Raw genomic sequence first — 17,845 nt, forward strand, 5'->3', positions numbered from 1 at the left:
CCCGTTATAGTTAGTTGAGCTAACTATAACTTGCGCACCCGCAATGCACTGGTGATGACGTCACATATTACATCACTCATGACATGGTCAGTGACATCACTGATGACATCACTGATGACATCTCAAATGAGTCCACTGATGACATCACTGATGACATCATCTACGTGATAATCTGATGCACATACTGATGCCCTAATATAAACTTTGATACACACACTCTAAAATACAGACTACTATTTTTTAAACCATACACACAACAATGCCAGATACTACATACCACCCACTATTTCCTAGGTCTACACACACATCCAGTCACTTATACATGCAGTTACTCATCAATACAGTACTATAATATGCAGAGATTAAATGAACAATGATGGCCAGGGAAGTGTACTAAAGCACCGATTCGTGTAGTTATGCTAGAATGTGGAGACACAAACAAACTAGTTTACATATGCCCACCTCAGAATATGGTTTTCCACCACTAAACCACAAATATTAAATTATGCACAAAAGGAATCTGAGAGGCAATGTAAGCATTTAAACAAAGTACATGGCATAAATGCCTAGCAATGACGATATTAAGCGAGTGGAGATCTTGAATTTTCTTTATCCTTTATTTCAATGGTTTAAGATTCCAAGGAACAAGTGCAGTTAAATAGATACAGCCAACGCGTTTCACCCGTTGCGGGCTTCTTCAGGGCTGCAACACACATAAATACACAAACATAAATTCTCAACGAATACAGATAAATATTACAACGTGTGTTCTAAAACAAAGTATGTTTAAAAACCAGGAAAGACTACAAAAAAACAGCTTATAAGGAAGATTTTTAGAAAACATATTGTTCAACACATCAATGTCAACGTCTTACAAAATTTATACAAAGGATGGGAGAAAACACAAAGAGTAAATATAGCAGTGTTTGGAAATGCCAGTATAAACAAAATTATGTCAGACAATTCAAGGGAAATAAATACACAAAACATGAAGCAATCTTAGATATATATAATTCATTTCTTGTCATAGGTGTCTGATAAAACAACATATAATAGACAAGAACAAGTGAAGTAAAACCATGATGTTAATTATCAGAAAACTGGATAGCACCTAATTTATACACGTTAAGGAGAAGAGAAATAGTTTGCATGTAATGGTCCGATCCATCACGAACACAGAAAGAGTTCTACTTACCATCCAAGTCTTTGAAATTCTTCCAAGAAGTGGATAGGTCCTATTCTTGTGGAAATTACAGAGGCAAGAGGAGGTGCTCACTAAATATTAGATGAAAAAACATATCAAAGATGAGTAATGGATACAGAAAAAGAGAGGCATTAGACCTATAGCATTTCGATAACCTGTAATCCAAAAACTGCTTAAATGAGTACCTCATACCTGTATATATTAAGGTGAAGAAGCCTGTCCTTATTAAGAACCAGTCCAGTTCTGGACCAAGTTAAAAAGTATTTGCATAGTTGAACGTTGCAAAGATGAGCAGAATTGTGTAAACGTGCTAATTTTCAAAATAGAACCTAATAAGACAGAAAACAACGAAGAAAAGCTTAGAAGCAAGAAATAGATGTTTCTTTAAAGAGCCAGGGTACAAAATATCAATCTAAACAACTATGATTGACTTCTGTACAAGTTTTCTCGATATGAAAAGAATGTTTTTTATCAAAACGATGCAACAGATAAGAATGTATTTTCAAATGTCAGATGAATACACCAGGATTCTCAAATGAGAATGCAACTACTCCTTCTCATTTCTAACATTAAAATATAAAGATAGAGCATGGAGCAAGGAACGTCATTAAGGAGCAAAATGAAAGGGAATGGTAGTGTGGCTATTCCCTGTCATTAACTAACACTCGGGCAATTTAAAAGATTTAAGGTGGGTAGGTTAATAACGTAAGTAAGACGTAGTGTCACGTTATTACCGCATTACAAATACAAGAAATTTAATAAGTTAATAGATTAGCTGAGATACCGGAACGTATGCTAATAGCAATTGCTAATCATTGCAAATATGGTACGTTAATACGCTAGAAAGCGAGACCAATTCACCCGAATTTGAAAGTACAGCCTAACGGTATCTCATGTTATTAAGGTCCTAAAGCATCTCATTGGCAGTCCCCTATATAGCACACCAGCCAGTAGCATTAATTAGAGATTGGCAATGCTTAATGGTCTGATGCGTTATTACGGTACAAAACAGCATACGAGTTTACCCAAACAACGTATAAACCGAACAGTGTCCCATACTCCTTACAAGAGCAGAAACAAATGTCAAATGTCCAACTAACTATAACGTCCCTGAAACCTATAGTTTTTTATTGAATTTCAAAGGTTTTTAAAATGCTAATTCCTAATTATAATGTCTGTAAAACCTATGGTTTTTTCAGTGAATATATATATACACACACTTCATTATAAACTACTTGGTCTTTTCCCCAGGCCGAAAACGAAGAGGGTTACAATGTGACTGTGCACCTGGTACTTATTATAGCCAACTGTGCTATAGCAGTGCAGGAGACGTCCTCTCTCCTGCCATCATGGCTGCCTGGAGGAGGGAACTCGAGCGATAGGCACTGGTCAAGGGCTGTCATGACCTCCGTAGTAAGCTCCTGTGTCAATTCAAGAAGAAGAAGGAACATGAATAAGTACTCACAATGGCGGAGGCGAAGTCCAGTTTGGAAGGCAGCGTTACGATTGATTTTGCGGAAAACACGAGTTCCGCTTCGTTCATGCAGCAAAAGAAATTAGTTCACTTCCTGATTGGGTTCTCGGTCTAGTTGTTTTGACTCGAGATTCCCAATCAGGAACAAAGCGCCTGCGCGAGCCACGCGCGGCGCACTTCAACCGTCTTTCTGACTGGAGCGGCTGTTTCCTGCCGCTCTGACTGGAATTCAAATTTATAGTTGGATTCTTGGATAATATTGTGATTCCAGTATAAGAGCTCCTTATGCAATTGATATTTGTGACATTTTCAGATGCCAGGTCTGTCAAGAGGTGACTTCTTCTATCTACAGGATTGTCGCCGCCTTTTCAGCATAACAGTGAGGAAGAGTTACAGAACCGGAGTATGGTGAGGGAGTAGGCTTCTGTGAAGAGAAGCAATCTCCAGAATTCAAGTAAGGACATTTTGAACCATCCTAGCGCAAGGCAATTTTCTGTCAGCACGTTCGAAAGCAGCGCTGTCAGTTTGGTAAGCAGCCTGACAGGATTATCTGATGCCAGTTCTGAAGTTTTCCTTGTAAAGAACTGAGACTTGAAAAGCCACATGTTATAGAGAGTTAGCGGGCCGCGCTAATTCAGAGAGGAACTTGAGAGACAGAGTTTTGAAGAGAATTTAGTTTCTGGAGAACTTAATCTAAAAGGAAAGATTCCATTTGTCCAACATCTCTTTAACAGCTTTACCTTACTGCGCATAATTAAGTATATATATCAGAGACTGATGGTTTCTAAAAGTGCGCAGAGTGAATTGATAGGAAGTTCTTCCAATCGATCATAATACATCAATTCACAAGAGAGTGGCTACCCCTCAGAATTAAACAGGTATTTAGGGACAAATTAGGTAATACATGTTTAGCCTTCAGGTTAGGGACAGTATTAATTGTTTGTGCTTTTTGCAGGTCCCAGAGCAGAACCACAGAAGGAGGGCCATAACCTGAGGGAGTCTCTCTTATTTTTCTTCCACTTCCCCTTTCCCCTAAGCTGGATACGGTAGTAGTTCTTTGTTAGACTACTGCTGGCTACAGAGTTGGGGATTTGCGGAACAGTCATCGGCTTCTGAGGAGATCGCAAATTCAGTATTCTGACAGATTGAAGTGCCTGCCTCTTTATTGAGGAATTAGATCTCCTCCCGAGCACGATGGCTGAAGGGATAGATTTGAAGGCTTTAGCCACCATTTTAGATGGGATGCAGAAGCAATTAAATGATTCTGTAGAAGAAAACAAGGCTTTAAGAGCAGAGGTTAGAAGAACAAGTCAAGAGTCAATTCAGATTAGACAAAGATTAGAGGAGATAACTATTGGGGGAATGCCTGGGACAGGGGTGAAGGGTTCCCAAGTTTTTTCAGGTAATCAGTCCGCTTCTGAAGTGGCCACACAAGTCTTACACGCAGTTTCCCCAATCATTCCTTTGGCCCCCCCAGAAAGATTCAGTGGGGACCCTCAGAAAGCTTAAGTATTCTTAACTCAATGTTCACTGCATTTTTTGTGTAGACCCATAATTTTTTCGGAGGATCAATCTAAGGTGGCATTCATGCTGTCTTATCTGACTGGCGATGCGGCTGCATGGTCGATGTCCTTGGTAACCCAGAATGACCCCTTGTTGTTTAATTTTGAGAACTTCAAGGTTGAATTTTTAAGAATTTTGGATCGCCGATCTGCATCTCAGGCCACAGATAATGAATTACTGGAATTGAAGCAAGGCAACAGAGATTTGGTGGGATACATAGCACACTTCAATAAGCTAATAGTAGAAACTAATTGGCCAGAATCTAAACGAGCAGCAATCTTTTATCGAGGGTTAAAAGATGAACTAAAAGATGTTTTGGCTCAGATCCCCAGTAGACCCTCTGAAGTGTCTGAACTAATAGATTTGGTGTTGCAATTGGACCATCGGATTAGTGAGCGACGTCATGAGAAAAGAAGAGACGTTCGACCATTTCCGCCTCGATTAGACCGGGCAAGAACAGAAACTCATCGCTCTTCTGAGTCACAAAGTAATGAAGAACCAATGCAGATTGGATCTATTCGTGGTCCCTTAACAAAAGAAGAGAAAGAAAGACGCAGATCTAGTCAATTGTGTTTGTATTGCGGACAAGCTGGACATTTTGTAAAAGAGTGTACAAAGAAACCAAAGACCTCACAGCCGTTAAAAGGCCGGCTCCATCTGTAGAAGGGGTTGCACAGGTGGAAGCGAATTTCGAGTCAGCTCCAGATTCCCAGCAAATAGCAAATACGCTACAGTCATCCGCACCTCACCTAGTGATTACATTCACAGTTAAGGTTCGAAACTTGGAGTTACATGGAGTCTCTGTAATGTTAGACTCTGGTGCAACAGGGAACTTCTGCGATATTAAATATGCTCAACGAGTGGGAATTAAATTCGTCAAGAAACAAATTTTAGAAGCAGTTCGGGCAGTAGATGGAACCAATTTGTCCTCTGGGCCAATCACGCACCAGACAGAATTGCTTCGTTTGTCAGGGTTGAATGGACACTCTGAGTTAATTACATTCAATCTCATCAATGCTCCGCAATTCCAGTTGATACTGGGCTTACCATTGCTCACAGAACACAACCCCAGCATTGACTGGAATCAAAGAACTGTGCAAATGAATTCATCTTATTGCAAAGAGAATTGTTTCAAAGAATCCACCCATTAACACAAAGAATCACCGGTTAAGGAGTTAGTTCGTCGTCCCGCCATCATTTGCTCTTTGGCAACTCAAGAAATCCCATCTGAATATCAAGAACTAGCTGCGGTGTTTGATAAGAAAGAAGCAGAAAAACTTCCCCCTCACCGTCCCTATGATTGCAAGATAGAGATTGAGCCAGGAGCCATATTGCCATGTAGCAGAATTTACGCGCTAACCGAAACTGAAAACCAATACCTCAAGACCTATCTGGATCAGTAATTAGCGAATGGCTTCATCCGCCCTTCTCAATCTCCGGTCTCCTCCCCTTTATTCTTCATTCCTAAAAAGGATGGAGATCTCAGAACCTGCATCGATTATAGAGCCTTAAATCGGGTGACTATAAAAAATCGTTACCCCTTACCTTTGATTTCTGTTCTGTTGGATCAAGTCAAGAACGCAAAGGTCTATACTAAGTTGGATTTGCGAGGGGCATATCATTTAATTCGTATTGCCCCGGGGGACGAGTGGAAGACAGCCTTTCGCACTCGATACGGTCTTTTTGAATACCAAGTAATGCCATACGGGTTGTGTAATGCCCCAGCAGCATTTCAACATTTTGTTAACGATGTGCTCAGAGAGTATTTGGACAGAATTGCAGTAGTTTACATTGACGACATATTGATCTTCTCCAATACAGTAGATGAACATGTTTCCCATGTGAAAACCATTTTGACTAAGCTGTTGGAAAATCATCTTTATGTAAAACTTGAGAAATGCGCTTTTCATGTGGATAAGGTGGAGTTCTTGGGATTTGTTCTTTCTCCCGAAGGAGTTAGCATGGATACCGCCAAGATCAAAGCAGTGCAGGAATGGCCGCCTCCAAAAAATGTGAAGGAGATCCAGAGTTTTATTGGATTTTCAAATTTTTATCGAAGATTCATCCCTGACTTTTCACTCAAAGTCAGTCCCCTCACTCGACTTCTGAAGAAGGGAGTCAAATTTGATTGGCCAAAGGAAGCTGAGGAAGCCTTTCAATTTTTGAAGAGATCTTTTACGCAGGCCCCAATTTTGTTGCATCCCAGAATTGAGGAACCATTTTTTGTTGAAGCGGATGCTTCTGATTTTGCAGTTGGAGGAATTTTATCTCAGCGGCACTGTAATACCGAACCAATTGCATCCAGTGGCCTATTATTCCTGGAAGCTAACTCCTCCGGAATGCAATTACTCAATTGCTGACAAGGAGCTGTTGGCTGTCAAGTGTGCATTTTTGGAGTGGAGGCACTATTTACTCGGAGCAAAACACAAGGTCACTGTTTATACAGATCACCGAAACTTACAATTTTTAAAATCAGTTCAAACTCTGACGGCGCGACAATTACGTTGGTCATTGTTTTTTGCAGATTTTGATTTTGTACTCACTTTCAGACCTGGAATCAGTAATGCTAAGGCGGACGCCTTGTCCAGAATAAATGCCGACTTTTCAGGAACTCAAGAAATAAAGCAGAACATCATTCCTGCCGAGAAAATAATAGCCACAATCTCCAGTGTAGACTTAAGGCAGGAGATCAAGAATTCAATGACAGAAGATGAGATGAGAGAATGGACCAAAGAGGAACCAGGAAGAGTAATTCGAGAAGGTCTTCCATATCAGAGCCATAGACTGTATCTTCCCACAAAACCATTACAAGAAAAGGCTCTCAAGTCCTGTCATGATGAGTTGCTTGCTGGTCATAAAGGAATTCATAAGACCTCAGAATTGGTGGAGAGAAATTTTTGGTGGCCTGAGATGAAAGCTCAGATAAGACAGTATGTTTCCACCTGTGAGAGATGTTTTGAGGGAAAATCAGATCACTTCGCTCCACAAGGCCTTTTAATGCCCATGCCTACCCCCCCTCATCCCTGGCATACTGTCTCTATGGACTTAATTGTGGATCTTCCTACAAGTCAAGGGTTTAACACCATCCTGGTTATGGTAGACATGTTCTCCAAAATGGCACACTTTGTTCCCTTAAAGAGAATTCCACGAGCTTCTCAGTTAGCACAGATATTCTCCCAACAAATAGTTAGGTTACACGGAATTCCAAAGGTCTTAGTGTCAGATCGTGGATCACAATTTGTCTCACACTTCTGGAGGGCCTTCACAAAGACATTAGGAATCGACTCCCGTTACTCCACCAGTTTCCACCCGGAGACTGATGGACAAACGGAAAGAGTAAATCAAGATTTAGAGCAATATTTAAGACTCTATTTGCGGGATCAAAAACTAGAATGGCCAGAGTTAGTTTGGGCAGCAGAATTTGCTTATAATAACGCCAAACATTCCTCTACTGGTTATACCCCTTTTTATTTAAACTATGGAAGACACCCTAGTTTAATCTTCGAAAAAGAAGAAAAGTCAGTTCCAGCGGTAGCAGAATTTGCAAAAGAGCTACAAGACACCTTAGTGAAAGCAAATGAAAATTTAGTCAAGGCTAAGAGTTCTTATAAAAATCAGGCAGACAAAAAAAGAAGGGAGGCCCAGACATTTAAAACTGGAGATAAGGTTTGGCTGTCAACGAAGAACTTAAGGCTAAAAGAAAATCGAAAATTTCAGCCAAGATTTATTGGTCCTTTTACAGTGGACCGTACAATAAATCCTGTCACTGTGAAACTGCACTTGCCCCCTTACTTAAAAGTGCATCCCGTATTTCATGTGTCTCTTTTAAAAAGAAGCCCACCAGATTTACGCCCTCTAGCTACACCAAGACCAGTGTTAGTGGATTCAGTTGAGGAGTTTGAGGTAAATAAGATTTTAGACTCCAAAATTAGCAGAGGCAAATTGTATTATCTGATCGACTGGAAGAACTTTGGTCCAGAAGAAAGGTCTTGGGAACTTCACAGTAATGTTCATGCTCCAAGACTAACTCAAGCCTTTCACAAGGCCAACCCAATGAAACCCTCTTTGAAGAAGGGAAGCTTCTTGGAGGGGGATACTGTCATGACCTCCGTAGTAAGCTCCTGTGTCAATTCAAGAAGAAGAAGGAACATGAATAAGTACCCACAATGGCGGAGGCGAAGTCCAGTTTGGAAGGCAGCGTTACGATTGATTTTGCGGAAAACACGAGTTCCGCTTCGTTCATGCAGCAAAAGAAATTAGTTCACTTCCTGATTGGGTTCTCGGTCTAGTTGTTTTGACTCGAGATTCCCAATCAGGAACAAAGCGCCTGCGCGAGCCACGCGCGGCGCACTTCAACCGTCTTTCTGACTGGAGCGGCTGTTTCCTGCCGCTCTGACTGGAATTCAAATTTATAGTTGGATTCTTGGATAATATTGTGATTCCAGTATAAGAGCTCCTTATGCAATTGATATTTGTGACATTTTCAGATGCCAGGTCTGTCAAGAGGTGACTTCTTCTATCTACAGGATTGTCGCCGCCTTTTCAGCATAACAGTGAGGAAGAGTTACAGAACCGGAGTATGGTGAGGGAGTAGGCTTCTGTGAAGAGAAGCAATCTCCAGAATTCAAGTAAGGACATTTTGAACCATCCTAGCGCAAGGCAATTTTCTGTCAGCACGTTCGAAAGCAGCGCTGTCAGTTTGGTAAGCAGCCTGACAGGATTATCTGATGCCAGTTCTGAAGTTTTCCTTGTAAAGAACTGAGACTTGAAAAGCCACATGTTATAGAGAGTTAGCGGGCCGCGCTAATTCAGAGAGGAACTTGAGAGACAGAGTTTTGAAGAGAATTTAGTTTCTGGAGAACTTAATCTAAAAGGAAAGATTCCATTTGTCCAACATCTCTTTAACAGCTTTACCTTACTGCGCATAATTAAGTATATATATCAGAGACTGGTGGTTTCTAAAAGTGCGCAGAGTGAATTGACAGGAAGTTCTTCCAATCGATCATAATACATCAATTCACAAGAGAGTGGCTACCCCTCAGAATTAAACAGGTAATTAGGGACAAATTAGGTAATACATGTTTAGCCTTCAGGTTAGGGACAGTATTAATTGTTTGTGCTTTTTGCAGGTCCCAGAGCAGAACCACAGAAGGAGGGCCATAGCCTGAGGGAGTCTCTCTTATTTTTCTTCCACTTCCCCTTTCCCCTAAGCTGGATACGGTAGTAGTTCTTTGTTAGACTACTGCTGGCTACAGAGTTGGGGATTTGCGGAACAGTCATCGGCTTCTGAGGAGATCGCAAATTCAGTATTCTGACAGGGGCTCCACTCTGCGCAGTGAAAAATAAAGGGGCCTCCCTATCGAGGCCGATCTCGGGCTACTGGGAGAAGTTTTGCAAACACTAAGTGAGCGCATTGGGATGACACTAACCCACCTTGCCAATAATCAAAGCACACTCATACTTGTCTTGACTAAAGGCATATTTCTCATCAGGAACCCTAAGGTTATCCATCAGAGTTGATAACACAAACTCTTTTCCCTAGCCCTAAATCTGTCCTTTCAGGCTTCTACACTCAAGTACTCCTCTCACTATACCCTCCAACTCACATTTGCTCCATTCAAGCAATAAGTTTAGTTTTCACGATGCGCCATATCATACCCCGGGCCACTGGAATCATGCGGCAGGAGAGGGCAAAAATAGGCGAATTGAGTAAATTATGCAGCAAGAAAAGGGAGATTATGCTGCATAATTTGGCACATTTTGTAATAGTGGGACAGATGCACTAAGGTTCCCATTTGCATTTCTTAAACAGTGACTTTGTGGGAATCTCCATTTAAGAAATGCAAAAGGATATGTACAAAATTTGTGTTTCCCTAATAGCGATTCCTACAGATTAGGAATTCCTATTAGGGAATCTCAGATAGGAACTGCCATTGCATTCCCGCTTATGGGCAAAGTAGGAAATGGTTTGCATTTCCTAAGAATTGCACAGCCAAGGGAGCCTCTGGGCTTAATGACCCTCAGAGGCACCCTGAATATCCGAGTGTACATGTATTGGCACATATGCGCTAAGGGCATATGTGCAATTCATGTCACAATAACAAAAAGCCTTTTTTATGCATTTTCTTTATTTTGCACATGGTTATCATTGACCTTGAGTCCAGGGTAATTGCATTTCCTAAATGCCCAATTCGCATCTAGGAAATGCATTGTACATGTGCTTTAGGAATCACACTTAGGTAATCCCTACTTGCGTTTCCTAAATCGAGGTCGCAATTTACGACCTGTTTTGACCCTTTGTACATCTGACAAGGGCATTTTGCATTTCTTAACGGGCAGAAATAGCGACCAGGATTAGTTCATTATGTCCTCATTTTTAAATTTAGCAAAACTGGGCATTGGTTGCACCTCATTAGTACCAGTTCAACACCCAAACATAGCAATAAGCAGCAAAAAGTTGACCAGTCCAGCTTCGCACAGCGCCTTCCACTGAGTGGCAACACGTGTCACTGCCTTTTTTAGTAACTTTGGAACCATTTGAGCTAGAGTTTTTGTTTATTTTTGTTATAATCTGCAGATTCAGTGTCAGATGATGGATTATGTGGAAGATGCAACAAACCTATAATTCTGCAAAAATCGCTGCACAATTGCATAATTGCAGTGGCCCTGATCATACCCCCTTTCTTAAGGTGGGCTCTACTATGAGCAGCGGGGCTCGCTAGGAGGCTTGTGGGGAGGGGGGTTCTGGTTACCTTTATTTTTAGTTCTTGTTACATATTGCTACACATATCCATTATCCTCCCATTGGAACATTCTTACTACGGTTGGTTTGTTCACCTGGACACCTCATGATGACTCTCAAGTACAGTTCACATCTGTTCTCCATTTGGGTTGGAAGATGTATGCTTTATGGGATGGCAGTACGCTCTTATGTTAAAATGAACGAATAAAGATTATTATTTTTAAAAAATTAAACACCTGTGCTAGTGAAGTCGAATACTAATATTCCACGGCTTTAAAATAAATTAAACACCAGTGCTAGCCAAGCAGAATGTTAATATTACAGGGCTTTACACTGCTTTCTGGACAACCTGAAAGTAGGGTTGTAAGTCGGTGCAGCTAGGTGGAGGACAAGAAGCAGCCTTCGACATGTTTCGGTATAAAAGCTTGCACGCACCTCACTGGTCCTGCTTGCATCCAGCTCCCACACTGCCCTGCACAACTCGAGGAGCATCAGACACACGGTGTCCAACATAGACTCAGAAGGGCCGCATCCATGCAAGTCTTTTAGGAACTCCACATAGATAAATATAAAAACAATGAATCACAATTGAAAGTATCTAGGCAGTGGTTATCATGCAACTCTGGCGAGAAGCAGGCTCTAAGCAGGAGGGGCCGCGTGGATGCAAGATTTTCTGGATATCTCCTAACAATAACTGCACCTATAGCTGATCTAAATAAAGAATATCATTCAGTGTTTGTCCTGAAAATCTGTCATGGTCCAGCCCACCTGCATCGACGTCTGACAACCACCCTTTACTGAAGACTGAAGTCAGAAGGAATATCACAGGACTAGTGTAAAAGTATTTTTACGAAACATACTTCAGTGAGAGCAAATACACATAACATAACATAACTTAACATAACAGTGGGAACTGTAAACCTCCACTCCAAGGGACTGGAAGGCTACACCTCAAAGCCTGGGGTTTACCTCCGCCCCAATGCCCAGTGTGCCTCCACCCTTCTCTGAGGTGAGTAAGTGCCTCACACCTTATCCATGGCCTCTCTGCTTAGAGTAGTAGAAATTAGTTTGTAAAGCGCCTGCATTGCCAGTGGACCCTGACGACCACCTCATGGCACTAAGATGCCTAACAAACCCAAAGGGCCAAGTACTCTGATCCAGTTAGACAGTGCACCCCTGCTGAAGGTGGGCCAGAGTATTGCCTTTGTTTGCCAAGTCAACCGAACTCTAATATGCACCCCAGGAGGAATTTTCTTTTACTTACAAGAGAAGTGTTTTCCAGTGGTGGCTGTGCTGCGGGGTGGTGGGGCGGGGGAGGGGCAGGGTGGGGTGGTAGTGGACTCGAACGTACAACGGACAGGAGTAAGGTAAGTAATTAAATAAATAAAACTATTTACCTTGCGCGAGCTGCATCGCCGACTCAGCGATACAGTGAGCGCAAGGTAAATAGTTTTATTTATGTAATTACTTACTTTATTCCTGTCCGTCACATGTTGGAGTCTACTACCCCCACCCTGGCCCTCCCCCGCCCCGCAGCACTTCCTTGGCGAGCTGCCACTGGTGTTATCCCACCAAGGCGTCCTGGAAACATAATTTGTGACTCGTGTCCCGGGGTTGAGCAACTTCTGGTGGCAGGAGGAGGGCACACAGCAGCCCAGAGGAAGTTATGGAGCAGGAAAGGTGCCCCCAGAAGCATCACGCCTCTCTTGCTGCCAGGTGGGGTCTCACATTTGTAGTCTGGGTTCAGCTCTCATCCCCAGAAGGCTAACGTCACACCTGGAAAGAAGAGCTGGAACCTGAAACCTGAATTCTAAATGAGACTCTCCTTGAAGCTCTGCTGTGTGCAGCTCCTGGGGGTAGTAGAGGTTTCCGGAAGCTGTACCCCCGCGGGAGAGGTCATCTCCAGACCCCCTTAGTTAAAGGGAAAAGGCGCTTTGGATACTTCATAATGTTCCTCAACTGCTTCTTTAATCTGTGTGTCTACTTCAGTGAAGGTTTGCAAGTATTGTATTAATTTGCCATTTGCGTTGATATTTCTCTTTGTGGTTCTGTGACACCATTTCCCGTGACATCATCTAACATGCTAATTAGTTCTCACTTCTAAGAATTATCAAAGGCAATCTGTGATGTTGACCCAGTTCAGAAAGGACCTCAAGACCTGGCTCTTCGACTGAACCTCCACACCCAGACGGGTCAGCAGCCCACCCCCCTCAGCACCTTGAGACCCTTACGGGTGAGTACCACGCTTTACAAACCCCTGATTGATTGAAAGGTTGGGAACTCTTGACGCTACCTCCTGAGATGTCCTATGTTCACCTCATCAGCTTCTGTGCATCAGTGTAATCCAGACAGAGTAAACAATAGACCCCGGAGCTAGGATCAGTGGCCTGTGGCTCTGTGATGCTGCATGGCCATAGCAGACAGAGTAAACAAGGGACCCGGGAGCTAGGATCAGTGACCTGTGGCTCTCTGATAGTGCATGGCCATAGCAGACAGAGTAAACAATGGACCCCGGAGCTAGGATCAGTGGCCTGTGGCTCTGTGATGGTGCATGGCCATAGCAGACAGAGTAAACAATGGACCCCGGAGCTAGGACCAGTGGCCTGTGGCTCTGTGATGCTGCATGGCCATAGCAGACAGAGTAAACAATGGACCCCGGAGTTAGGATCAGTGGCCTGTGGCTCTGTGATGCTGCATGGCCATAGCGGACAGAGTAAACAATGGGCCGCGCAGCTAGGATCAGTGGCCTGTGGCTCTGTGATGCTGCATGGCCATAGCAGACAGAGTAAACAATGGGCCCCGCAGCTAGGATCAGTGGCCTGTGGCTCTGTGATGCTGCATGGCCATAGCGGACAGAGTAAACAATGGACCCCGGAGCTAGGATCAGTGACGTGTGGCTCTGTGATGCTGCATGGCCATAGCAGACAGAGTAAACAATGGGCCCCGCAGCTAGGATCAGTGGCCTGTGGCTCTGTGATGCTGCACGGCCATAGCAGACAGAGTAAACAATAGACCCGGGAGCTAGGATCAGTGGCCTGTGGCTCTGTGATGCTGCATGGCCATAGCAGACAGAGTAAACAAGGGACCCGGGAGCTAGGATCAGTGGCTTGTGGCTCAGTGATGCTGCATGGCCATGGCAGACAGAGTAAACAAGGGACCCGGGAGCTAGGATCAGTGGCCTGTGGCTCTGTGATGCTGCATGGCCATGGCAGACAGAGTAAACAATGGACCCGGGAGCTAGGATCAGTGGCCTGTGGCTCAGTGATGCTGCATGGCCATAGCAGACAGAGTAAACAAGGGACCCGGGAGCTAGGATCAGTGACCTGTGGCTTTCTGATAGTGCATGGCCATAGCATTGCTGTCAGTTTCCACTCGTTTTCAAAAGCCCCCTTCCTCCCTGGTTCCCACAGTAGCACTAGGAACGCTTATAACTTCCTCTGTCTGGGTTCAGGAAGCTTTAACTGCACGAAGAGGAAGTGGGCGGGGCGACCGGAGGCTGGCCTCGGTGCAAGCTGCCTTGGGTGGTGGTGTTTCCTGTTAACTTTTCAATGTTATTGCAGACGCAGATTAGGCACGTACTGTCGGACTATGTAAACAAGTCTTCTTTTAACACTAAAAAGATTTGCTAGATTCTCCAACTAGTCCAGTGATACAGCTTTGACTACCTCGACCAAGGAAATTGACTAAAAAAATCCATATATCCCAACCTCCACCATACCTCGAAGGCACCCACTGAGTGAGTGCAGTGAGTGAGTTCACCCATCCCTATACGTTTTCAGGAAAGGGTGTTGGTGGTGAATGGGTGTTCTGCTTCTCTGGGCCTGAATACAAGTGAGTTAGTTCATTCCAATCTGTGCATAAACCCCTGTTTACGCATGGGTCGCAATTAAAGTTTGAAGGTATTTAACACATCCAATAATTATTGTATGTGTGAAATAACTGACCTTCATTAAATTTCAGGAGAACAAACCTGATGAAATTTGATGTGGGAAAAGCATATTGTATTTACCCCATCATACACATTTTGGTGCTTTAATCTCCAAAATCCGTGTGGTGTTCCTCACAAAGTCGTTATAGGCGCTATTTATCACACCCGATAAATAACGTACCCTGTGGTATAGTAACATATCAGGTGCAATAAATAGCACCATAAGTCATAATCAGTCCCTAAGAATCTCTCTTCCAAAAAGGGCCAATTAGTACATTTTACAGCACCATTGTATTGTGGAAATGTGGATTTTCCTGGTCAGTTATGTCCCCTATCTTGGACCCCAACGGTTCTATATGCATGTTACAAGTACATGTATGTTCCCTCCAGTTCCAGTTTCTAAGACGCAAACATATGTGTGTCTACCGTCAACATGTTCTCTGTCAGATCCGCCATCAAAGGGCTGGATATTCGATTCATAAGTATAAAAGGCCACCGACTTTATATGGCTAAATTACTCCATTTTTACAGTTCAGGCAAGTAGGCCCGATTCTGTCCTCAAAGCCTTTCCCTGCTCTCTGTCTCTGACAGCTTCAGCTTGAGCTCGCATCTGTATCCATGAACTTTGTCCTACTCCCTGTGCAGCTAACGGTGCCTGCCTCGGCCAGTTTTCGCATGCCTGCCAAGAAGCTGTATTTCACCTTCGAATTATCTATTTTGCTCTCCAGCCGATGCATTCCTGTCTAGTGATTTAGGTAAACATTTCCTTTAGCTCACAAGCAAAGGACTCAGCCTTTCCGTCCTCCTGCAAGTGATTCATAGCCCTGCTGCCATGGAAAGTTTTCTGCCCCTCGCATCTCATATAGACACTTAGACGTTTGTGCACGCACACAGTCAGTATAGACTAGATTCTGTCCGAGAGTCCTTCCTTGTGGATAACATAGTTCTCCAAACATAGGATGGTAGATATTATTTGGAATTAGGTTGACTTGACCCCCCAGACTTCTCGTCTCCACATGTAGAGCTAAATGTCAAGTCCCCTTCACCCCCTAGTTGCACGTCAATTACACGTCATGCTGCTGCGCGCGCATCTATGCCAAGTATTATCTTATAGATCCACCTATGTCTGATAATTCTAACCAATCATGTTTCTTTTATTCCTTATTACGCCTAGTTTCGATTACGTACCTGTTTTGTCACTTTTCTTATCAAATGTTACGCCTTCTACATTCGTTTCATTGTAATGCAGTTATTATAAAAATGCATGTCTGTCAATAAAGTATTGTACTTCACTTCCTGAACCCTCGTGGTGACGGAACCTGAAGGCCGCGACTCGAGTCGGCCATTTTGAATGGAATAAAGCCCATTAGAAAACCTCTTATACCACGGATTCTGCCTCTTGTTATTTTGAGCTATTTTACTTTATTTAAGATCCCGTATGAAATTCAGTCCGGTATTTTTATTTACCACATAATGGCGCCCGAACAGGGACACTTTCTCATCTCACGCGCCGGCGGTGCGTTGCAGGCCCGGTCTCCTGCCACAGCTGGACGGACCATAAACGCGTACCAGCAGGATTTCCTGTAAGCTCCCTCCGGTCAAGCGGGGGCGACTGAGGCTGCGATCAACCCAGACGAGGCGGTGAGAAGTGCGAAGTATCCCGACCAGAGCCTAGCTGAGAGAGCAAGATCCGAGGTATACTGAGGCCCACCAGGTTTTCCGAAATTCCGACGTCCAGAGGGTCCGCTGTCCGCAGTTATCGAGTCCTGTCCATTCTCTGAGGCCTTCCGTTTCAAGGAGCTACTCGGTGAGTACCATCGCCGGGGAGGCGTGTTGACGCGCACATAGGTTGTGCCGGTCAAGACGGATTTGGGTACACAAATCCGGTCTGCACTGTTTAGCAGTGTATATGTACTGTTTAGCAGTATATCAAGTATTCCGAAGTATTCAGTTATTGTCAAGAATTCAGCGTGGTGATTAGTTAGGCAGACTGTCATCATTGTCGATCATTGTTATAATGTTTAATGTTTAATGTTTAAAGTATTCAGAAATGTCTTGCATATTGTGGTATGAATGACTGTTCATTGTTCACTGTTCATTTATGGTGTTTTTCGTATTAAGAAAATTCAAGAGTAAGTATCAGATCAGTTGTAAATATGCCGCTCTTCTCGAAGTTAAGACAGATTACTACTAGAAAAGGGGTGCTTGAAGAAGCAGTTCCTATTCCTCCTAGGGACACTCCAGGGCATTTTATGTACCATAAACATGGCTTAGATGCCATATTGTTTCTTGATCTATGGGTAGATTATACCAAGGGATTGCCGGAAAGTCAAAGGTGGCCCGTAGCGGGAACCTGGGATGCAGAGTGCATCATGAAAGTGGAGGAAGAGTTATGGAAAAGAAAGGTCAGACAGTCACAGAAAGACGCTGTTGAGTTATGGCGTAAAGAATCTCATAGACGAACAGAAAAAGCACGTAGACAAGAAGAGAGGAGTAAAGAAAGTTCAAATAAAGTTGAAGAAAATCTATTAATTAAGGAAGGTATCCGAGTGAAATCAGAACAAGTAAATAGACAAAGAAATGCTCTTATGAATGGTATGTATCCCCTTCTAGCCGAAGGACTACCTAAGGCTGATCCAGAGATGCCAAAAGACTTGCCACCCCCATTATTTCCAATTAAGGTACATCCAAAAGGGCATCCCAGAACCGCAGAAGATGTTTTTCTTTCCTCATATCTAGACGATGCAGCCCCCGAGTATGCTAACGCCACACCACATAGACCGTCTGGCGGAGGGGTTCAACGTCAGGATCAGGTATCTGTACCCGTGCAACAGCAAGTCCCGACGCAAGCTTCGGCAAGCACATCTGTTTCCGCATCTGTCTCCGCAGTCGATTCTACAGGGGCATCGACGCCCATAGTTGCTGTGTCACGTT

General features: G+C 43.4%; 1 long non-coding RNA gene across 1 annotated transcript in view; it reads right to left on the minus strand.

The window, feature by feature from the left end:
• Positions 1 to 595: 595 nt before the first annotated feature.
• Positions 596 to 17,845, minus strand: part of LOC146829571 (uncharacterized) — a 168,500-nt gene continuing 151,250 nt past the window's right edge. Inside the window, exons 3-5 of the long non-coding RNA XR_014962010.1 lie at positions 1,397 to 1,533; positions 1,196 to 1,275; positions 596 to 703 (exon numbers count right to left, since the gene is read on the minus strand). This is a non-coding gene — a long non-coding RNA (uncharacterized LOC146829571). The remainder of the gene's footprint in view (positions 704 to 1,195; positions 1,276 to 1,396; positions 1,534 to 17,845) is intronic.

The sequence above is a fragment of the Triturus cristatus genome, chromosome 5_2, assembly GCF_964204655.1.
Source record: "Triturus cristatus chromosome 5_2, aTriCri1.1, whole genome shotgun sequence".
NCBI lineage: Eukaryota > Metazoa > Chordata > Amphibia > Caudata > Salamandridae > Triturus > Triturus cristatus.